The 9,243-nt window shown below is 45.4% G+C and overlaps 1 protein-coding gene across 3 annotated transcripts in view; it reads right to left on the reverse strand.

Moving 5' to 3' along the window:
• Positions 1–8,892, reverse strand: part of LOC140720033 (oxidized low-density lipoprotein receptor 1-like) — a 38,647-nt gene extending 29,755 nt beyond the window's left edge. For 2 of the 3 annotated variants that reach the window (XM_073034931.1, XM_073034932.1), the window contains exon 1: positions 6,571–6,659. The gene's annotated coding sequence lies outside the window, so the exon portion shown is untranslated. Of the gene's footprint in view, positions 1–6,570; positions 6,660–8,768 lie in introns of those variants that run through there. The other variant, XM_073034933.1, reaches the window with a different exon arrangement.
• Positions 8,893–9,243: the final 351 nt, after the last annotated feature.

The following is a 9,243-nucleotide window of genomic DNA, read 5'->3' on the forward strand; positions in this document are numbered from 1 at the left end:
GGGTCTAACATCCTTGCGGGAAGGTTTGTTAGTGCTGCACCGGGTGGGTTAAACTAGATTTGCAAGCGGGGGGGTTGTGATATGGTGCAACTCAAACTACCTGCGTCTCAATATCACCAAGACCAAGGAGATGGTGGTGGACTTTAGGAGATCTAGGCCTCAGATGGAGCCAGTGATCATTAATGGACAATGTGTGGAGCAGGTTAAGACCTACAAGTATCTGGGAGTACAGTTAGACGAGAAGCTAGACTGGACTGCCAACACAGATGCCTTGTGCAGGAAGGCACAGAGTCGACTGTACTTCCTTAGAAGGTTGGCGTCATTCAATGTTTGTAGTGAGATGCTGAAGATGTTCTATAGGTCAGTTGTGGAGAGCGCCCTCTTCTTTGTGGTGGCGTGTTGGGGAGGCAGCATTAAGAAGAGGAACGCCTCACGTCTTAATAAGCTGGTAAAGAAGGCGGGCTCTGTCGTGGGCACAGACCTGGAGAGTATAACATCGGTAGCAGAGCGAAGGGCGCTGAGTAGGCTACGGTCAATTATGGAAAACCCTGAACATCCTCTACATAGCACCATCCAGAGACAGAGAAGCAGTTTCAGCGACAGGTTGCTATCGATGCAATGCTCCTCAGACAGGATGAAGAGATCAATACTCTCCAATGCCATTCGGCTTTACAATTCAACCGCCAGGAGTAAGATATGTTAAAGTGCCAGGGTTAGGACTCAATGTATTTAAGTAAACTACTTAAGAACTTTTTAAAAGCTATTATTAATGCTTTTTGAGATGGTGATTTTAGATGCATATCATATTTTTACTGAGTTAAGTATTGTATGTAATTAGTTTTGCTACAATAAATGTATGGGACATTGGACAAAATGTTGAATTTCACCATGGGGATGAATAAAGTATCTATCTATCTATCTATGTATCTATCTATCTAAATAGTGAGGTGGGGAAGGATAAAGGTCATGCGAGAGCTGCAAGTACAGTGCATGGAGTAAAGCCAGATCTAGCATTTGAGGAAAGAGAAACAGAATAAAGGGTGTAAAGGTAGTTAGGTAGAAGGGCTAAAGTGCGTGTACGACAATGCAAGAGACATCATGAACTGAGGTGATGACAAATTGCCCTTAAAATTTATCAGTTCTATCCATACTGACTTTACATCTCCTGATTCTCTGTCACACCTTGCAAGGGACAGCATTTCATTCCTCACCAGCAGAGCCATCCCACCCTCTCTGCCCATCTGTCTGTCCTTTCCATAGGAAGTATACGCTTGATTATTCATTTCCCAGTGAAAAGTGGCCGATGCGTTCACCTGGGAGAAGTGTGAGGTGGTACACTTTGGAAGGACAAACTCCAAGGCACAGTACAAAGTAAGTGGCAGGATAGTTGATAGTAGGTAGGAGCAAAGGGATCTGGGGGTACGAGTCCACAGATCCCTGAATGTTGCCTAACAGATAGATAGGGTAGATAAGAAAGCCTATCTGGTGTTAGTTTCATAAGATGAGGGATGGAGTTTTAGAGTCGCGATGTAAAGATGCAGCTCTATAAAAGCCTGGTTAGGCCGAACTTGGAGTACTGTGTCCAGTCTGGTCGCTTCACTATAGAACATAGAACATAGAATGCTACAGCACATTACAGGCCCTTCGGCACACAATGTTGTGCCGACCTTCAAACCCTGCCTCCCATATAACCTCCCCCCCACTTTAAATTCCTCCATATACCTGTCTAGAGGTCTCTTAAACTTCACTAGTACATCTGCCTCCACCACTGATTCAGGCAGTGCATTCCACGCACCAACCGCTCTCTGAGTGAAAAAAAATCTTCCTCTAATATCCCCCATGAACTTCCCACCCCTTACCTTAAAGCCATGTCCTCTTGTACTGAACAGTGGTGCCTTGGGGATGAGGCGCTGGCTGTCCACTCTGTCAATTCCTCTTAATATCTTGTACACCTCTACCATGTCTCCTCTCATCCACCTTCTCTCCAAACAGTAAACCCCTAGCTCTCTTAATCTCTGATCATAATCCATACTCTCTACACCAGGCAGCATCCTGGTAAATCTCCTCTGTACCCTTTCCTATGCTTCCATATCCTTCCTATACTGAAGCGACCAGAACTGGACACAGTACTCCAAGTGTGGCCTAACTAGAGTTTTATAGAGCTGCATCATTACATCGCGTCTCTTAAACTCTATCCCTAAGCTTTCTTAACTACCCTATCTACCTATGAGGCAACTTTCAGGGATCTGTGGACATGTACCCCCAGATCCCTCTGCTCCTCCACTCTACAAAGTATCGTGCCATTTACTTTATATTCTGCCTTGGAGTTTGTCCTTCCAAAGTGTACCACCTCACACTTCTCCGAGTTGAAATCCATCTGCCACTTCTCAGCCCACTTTTGCATCCTATCAATGTCTCTCTGCAATCGTTGACAATCCTCTACACTATCTACAGCACCACCAACCTTTGTGCCGTCTGCAAACTTGCCAACCCACCCTTCTACCCCCACATCCAGGTCGTTAATAAAAATCACAAAAAGCAGAGGTCCCAGAACAGATCATTGGGCGACAGCACTAGTCATAACCCACTAATCTGAATGCACTCCCTCCACCATGTCCCTCTGCCTGCTTCCGGCAAGCCAATTCTGAATCCACCTGGCCAAACCTCCCTGGATCCCATGCCTTCTGACTTTCTGAATAAGCCTACCATGTGGAACCTTGTCAAAAGCCTTACTAAAATCCACTGCACTACCCTCATCTATATGCCTGGTCACCTCCTCAAAGAAATTATGTGGAAGCTTTGGAAAGGATACAGAGGAGATATACCAGGATGCTGCCTGGTTTAGAGAGTATGGATTATGATCAGAGATTAAGGGAACTAAGGGTTTACTCTTTGAAGAGAAGGGAGATGAGAGGAGAAAATGATATACAAGATATTAAAAGGCATAGGTAGAGTGAACAGCCAGCGCCTCTTCCCCAGGGCACCACTGCTCAATACAAGAGGACATGGCTTTAAGGTAAGGGGGAGGGAAGTTCAAGGCGGATATTAGAGGAAGGTGTTTTTATTCAGAGAGTAGTTGCTGTGTGGAATGCAATGCCTGAGTCAGTGTGGAGGCAGATACACTAGTAAAATTTAAGAGTCTGCTAGAGAGGTAAATGTTAGAATTTAAGGTGTGGGGGGGGGGGGTTATATGGGGACATGGTTTAAGGGTCGGCACAGCATTGTGGACCTGAGCGCCTGTAATGTGGCTGTTCTATTCTATGTTCTATGTTGTAACATTGCCATATATTTCTTATTCGTTCATTTCCACCCACAAAGCCTCACTTAGACGCATTTTCTTGCCTGTCCTGACTGTCCACTGCGGGAATATTTTCTCAGCCTAGTGATGTCACCCCTCCTCCTTTAATTCCTTCCTCTTTCTCACGACTAAAAATAGGGAAACCCGAAATATCGTGCTGTCCTGCTTGCTCCTCCCACACCCAATTCTCAATAATGGCTACCAATTTCATAATTCACTGTATTGATTCCTTCGCTGAGCTCAACGTCTTTTTTAAAGCGTTTTGAATTAGAATGCTCAGTGCACCAGTCGCAATATGCATAAACTCTTGTATCAGACTTCTTCTGTGGTCTTAACAACAGCTGTCTCCATATCGACACCGCTATCTGCTCTGGAGATCTGAATCCCATACCTTGCAGCTCAAGTTCAACAGCTCTCACAAAAAGTCCCATGCACAGTACCTACAAACCTTCTGCTTGAATATCAGTTTCCCTCTAGTTCAGGTGTAAACCGTCTTCCATCTCTTCTAAAAAGGGTTCTTAGAGTAAACCTAGCAATTATAGGCCTGTCACTTTGTCGTCAGTGGTGGGTAAATTAGTGGAAAGTATTGTTAGAGATGGTATATATAATTATCTGATAGACGAGTCTGATTAGCAACAGTCAAACTTGGATTTCGGCGTGGAAGGTCATGTTTGACAAATCTTAATGAATTTTTTGAAGAGGTTACGAGGAAAGTTGACCAGGGTAAAAGCAGTGGATGTTGTCTATATGGACCAGTAAGGACTTTGACAAGGATCCGCATGGACGGTTAGTTAGGAAAGTTCAATAGTTAGGGTATTAATATTGAAATAGTAAAATGGATTCAACAGTGCTGGATGGGAGATGCCAGAGAGTAGTGGTGGATAACCGTTTGTCAGGTTGGAGGCCGGTGACTAGTGGTGTTCCTCGGGGATCTATGTCAAAGGCATTACTGAAGTCCATATACACAACATCCACTGCTTTACCCTCGCATTAGGGTTATATGTTTTATGGTTATATGGTTAAAAAGATCCCACCTTCCTCGGAAAGAAAATGCAAAAAATGCAAAAAACAAACAAAAACGGAGAAACTGTCCAGTCCTTGTCGACTCACTATAGAAATGATGTGGATGCATTGGAGCTCATGTTTGAAAAAAATCTCATTAAATTTTTTGAAGAGGATACGAGGAAAGTTGCCGAGGGTAAAGCAGTGGATGTTGTCTATGTGGACTTCAGTAAGGCCTTGACAAGGACACGCATGGAAGGTTCGTTAGGAAGGTTGAATCTTCAGGTATTAATATTGAAGTTGTAAATTGGACTGGATGGAACATGCCAAAGAGTAGTGGTGGATAACTGTTTGTCAGGTTTGAGGCCGGTGACTAGTGGTGTGCCTCAGGGATCTATGTCAAAGACCTTACTGAAGTCCATATAGACAACATCCACTGCTTTACACCTCGCATTAGGGTTATATGGTTATAAAGATCCCACCTTCCTTGGAAGGATGTAGCATTGGATAGGGTACTGGTGAGATTACCAGGATGCCGCCCTGGTTTAGCGGGTATGCATAATGATCAGAGATTAAATGAACTAGGGCTTTATTCTTTGGAGAGAAGGGGGACGAGAGGAGAAATGATAGAGGTATACAAGATATTAAGTGGAATAGATAGAGTGGACAGTCTTCGCCTCTACCCCAGGGCACCACTGCTCAATACAAGAGGACATGGCTTTAAGGTAAGGGGTTGGAATATCAAGAAGAATATTAGAGGAAGGGGTTTTTACTCAGAGAGTGGTTGGTGCGTGGAATGCACTGCCCTGAGTTATTGGTGGAGGCAAATACACCCGTGAAATTTAAGAGACTACTAGACAGGGAAATGGAAGAATTTAAGTGTGGGGTTATATGGAGGGGGCATGGTTTATGGGTCGGCACAGCATTGTGGCCGAAGTGGTCTGTACTGCGCTGTACTATTCTATGTTCTATGTTATAATATTACCATACATTTCTTATCCGTTATTACCACCCATAAAGCCTCACTTAGACGCATATTCTTGCCTGTCCTGACTGTTGACTACGGTAATATTTTCTCAGCCTAGTAATGTCACCCCTGCTCCTTTAATTCCTTCCTCTTTCTCACGACTAAAAATAGGGAAACCCGAAATATCGTGCTGTCCTGCTTGCTCCTCCTACACCCCAATTCTCAGCAATGGCTAAATGTCATAATTCACTGTATTGATTCTTCCCTGAGCTCAACCGCCTTTTTTTAAAGTTTCTTGCATTGAAATATACGGAGCTCAGTGCACCAGTCGCATTATGCATAAACTCTTGATATCTGACTATTTCTGCGGTTAATAACAACTTCTGTCTCCATATCGACTCTGCTCTGCTCTGCTCTGGAGCTCTGAATCCCATCCCACTACAACACAAGTTCAACAACTATCTCATGCACAGTACCGACAAACCTTCCCGCTGGGATATCAGTTTCCCTCCAGTTCAGGTGTATACCGTCATCCATCTCTTCTATACAGATCCCACCTTCCTTGGAAAAAATACTATGATTTCAAATTTTGGAGCCCTCCTACTTACACCACGTGCTAAACCGTAAACCTATATCTGGACACACTGGGACGGGTAGTGGTCCTCTCCTTTAATTTAATAGCTAAATCCCTGACCTCACTTTGCCAAAACCACCTTCCCGTACATACCCATTACATTTGTACATATATTGCTGCTCACTCACTCACTTAAGCATCATAGAGAAGGAATGGTGTGCTGCAAAATGAGGAAGGATGTGGAGAAGAGTGGGGCCATAGAAAGGGTGTTTCAAATTGCAGCCGTTGGAGCATAGCATGAGAGTTACCATTTTCTTGTTCCCTATCTTGCTTGAGTCAGCTTAAAAGCCTAAATCCACAGACCCATGACTAGGAGTCAGAGACAGAGCGAGAATCCCCCCATACAATTCCATCACACACTCCTGGAAACATACACTGAGTAACGCTCCCTCCGCAATGATCCAGCACACACAGCCGGGGTCAGACACAGAGTGCAGCTCCCTCCACATTGCCCCAACACCACAGGTCCGGGGTCATACACTAAGTGAAGCTCCGTCCACACCGTCCCAGCACACTCTTCCTGGGTCAGATAACAAGCGAAGCTCCTAAGTATTATCCCATGACACTCCCGGAGTCAGGCATGTGAAGTACCTCCCGCAACATCGCAGCACACTTCACTAGAATGAGAAAAAGTACGAAACCCTCTCCCTCCTCCGTCTCCCCACTCACCAATACCCAGACTTTCGGCTTTCCAGTAGTCTCGAACTGTGTGTGTCTCTCGGAGATGGTGTATGTGTGTGAGCGGATTGTGTGCTGCCGTAGAGGAAGGAAGGGGAGGAGAGAGGAGGCCAGGGAAAGGGTGGTGAGAATGCAAACACTGAGGCAAGTGGTGTGGAAGCACATGACCGGCCTAAGCATGCAGAGTTGTGGTAGAGTTTCAGATCCTGGTGATCGATATCCGGTAGAACGGGCGGGAGGTGAAACACCAGCCATCATCTCTCCCTCATACTCCCCACAATTGCCTGTGTCACAGAGCGGGAGGAGAGTGGAGGGACGACGTAGATGGGGAGTGTTTAGCACATGGAGTGTATCCACCGAGACGGGGAGGGGCGTATGGGTACGTACGGGATAATGGAGACGGGGAAGTGTGCAGGAGGGGTTTTGGGTCACGGAGACGGTGTTACTTGGAACTGAGGGATGGGTGACGGAGACGGGAGTGGTGTATTGCAGACAGTGTGTGACGGTGACGGGAATGAGTGTAGGGGGAGAAAGTTTGATGGGGTTTAGTGGGATTTTGCAGAGGCAGGGTGTAAAGTGTTTTCGATTGTTTTGGAATTACATTGCATGTTAACGTTATACCAATATGTCCTTCCTATCACACCCTCGGCATCCCGAATGACTCTGAGTTCATCCAGTTCCATTTCCAACTCCTCAACGCGGAGTGTTAGAAGCTGCAGCTGGATACACCTGACCATAAGACTCAGGAGCAGAGGTCGGCCATTCGGCCCATCGAATCTGCTCCGCTATTTTATCATGAGCTGCTCCATACACCCATTTAGTCCCACTTTCCACACCTTCTCACCATAACCGTTTGATGCCCTGGCTACTCAGGATACCTATCAATCTCTGCCTTAAATACACCCAATGACTTGGCCTCCACTGCCTACCGTGACATCAAATTCCAGCGATTCAAACACCCTCTGGCTAAAAGAATTTCTTCGCATCTCTGTTCTGAATGGGGGCCTTCAATCCTTCAGTCATGTCCTCTCGTAATAGACTCCCCACTATGGGAAACAACTTTGCCACATTCCACTCTGTCCATGACTTTCAACATCGAAATGTTTCTATGAGGGTCCCCCTCATTCTTCTAAACTGCAAGACCGATCAAACGTTCCTCAAATGTTACCCTCTCATTCCCGGACTCATTCTAGTGAAATTTTCTCTGAAACCTCTCCAACGTCAGCACATCCTTGATTAAATAAGGAGCCTAAACTGCATACAACACTCCAAGTGAGTTCTTACCGGTGCCTTATAGAGCTTCAACATCACACCCCTCGCTCCTATAATCTATTCTTCTAGAAGTAGACAATAGGTTCAGGAGTAGGCCCATTGGTCCCTTCGTGCCAGCACCGCTAATCAATGTGATCAGGGCTGAACATCCACAATCAGTACCCTGTTCCTGCCTTCTCCCAATATCCCTTGACTGCGCTATCTTTAAGAGCTCTATCTCTCTCTTTCTTGAAAGCATACAGAGAATCGGCCTCCACTGCCTTCTGAGGCAGAGCATTCCATAGAACCACAACTGACTGGTTATTTTTTTTTCCTGAACTCCGTTCTAAATGGGCTGCTCCTTATTCTTTAATCTGTGGCCTCTAGTTTCTGCACTCCCCCATCATCGGGAAAATGTTTCCTGCCTCTAGCGTGTCAATCACTGAATAATCTATATGTTTCAATCAGATCCCCTCTCATCCTTCTAAATCCAATGTAATACAAGTCCAGTCGCTCCAATCTTTCAACACCTGACAGTCCCGCAATTCCGGAATCAACCTCGTGAACCTATGCTGCACTCCTCAATAGCAAGAATGTCCTCTCTTCAAATTTGGAGACCAAAGCTGAACACAATACTGTAGATGTGGTCTCACGATGGCCCTGTACAACTGCAGAAGGACCTCTTTGCTTCTATACTCAACTCCCCTTGTTATGAAGGCCATCATGCCATTAGCTTTCTTCACTGCCTGCTGTACCTGCATTGCTTACTTTCAGTGTCTGATAAACAAGGACACCTAGATCTCATTGTACTTCCCTTTTTCCTAACTTGACACTATTCAGATAGTCTAGTGGTTCTTGTCCTCTCTCTCTCTCTCTCTCTCTCTCTCTCTCTCTCTCTCCTTGAGTGTAGGAGCGGGGAATGTGGGATTTTACCTCACCTTTCCTGCTGGTCAACAGCTAAAAAATAATTTGCTTTCGGGATAGAGCTGTTGTTGTTCAGGATGCACATATTCCTGAGACAGGTGGTCTGGCAGAGGTCCCGAAAGGAATTCACGATTGTCCTGGATTTCAAGGGTCGAAAACAACTCAAGGACGTTTAGTCGATATTGGCTCCGGGTCCTGTTCATCTCCTGATATTGTTCCCATGAGTCAGCTTGTCTCGTTCGAAGAGATCAGGGAGAGGCGAAACTCTGTCAAGAAGAAAAGAAAAAATTACAAAAGTGTCGGAAGGCTAGCTAATATCTAAAGGATTATAAGGCTAGCAGGAAGGATCTTAAGAGGGAAATTATGTGAGCCAGAAGTGGCCATCGGAAGCTTTGGCGGGCAGGATTAACGAAAACTCCAAGACATTCTACAGTACATGAGGATTAGGAGGATAAGACGTGAAAGAATAGGACGTATCAGTTGAGACAG

The sequence above is a fragment of the Hemitrygon akajei genome, unplaced genomic scaffold, assembly GCF_048418815.1.
Source record: "Hemitrygon akajei unplaced genomic scaffold, sHemAka1.3 Scf000035, whole genome shotgun sequence".
Classification (NCBI taxonomy): Eukaryota; Metazoa; Chordata; class Chondrichthyes; order Myliobatiformes; family Dasyatidae; genus Hemitrygon; species Hemitrygon akajei.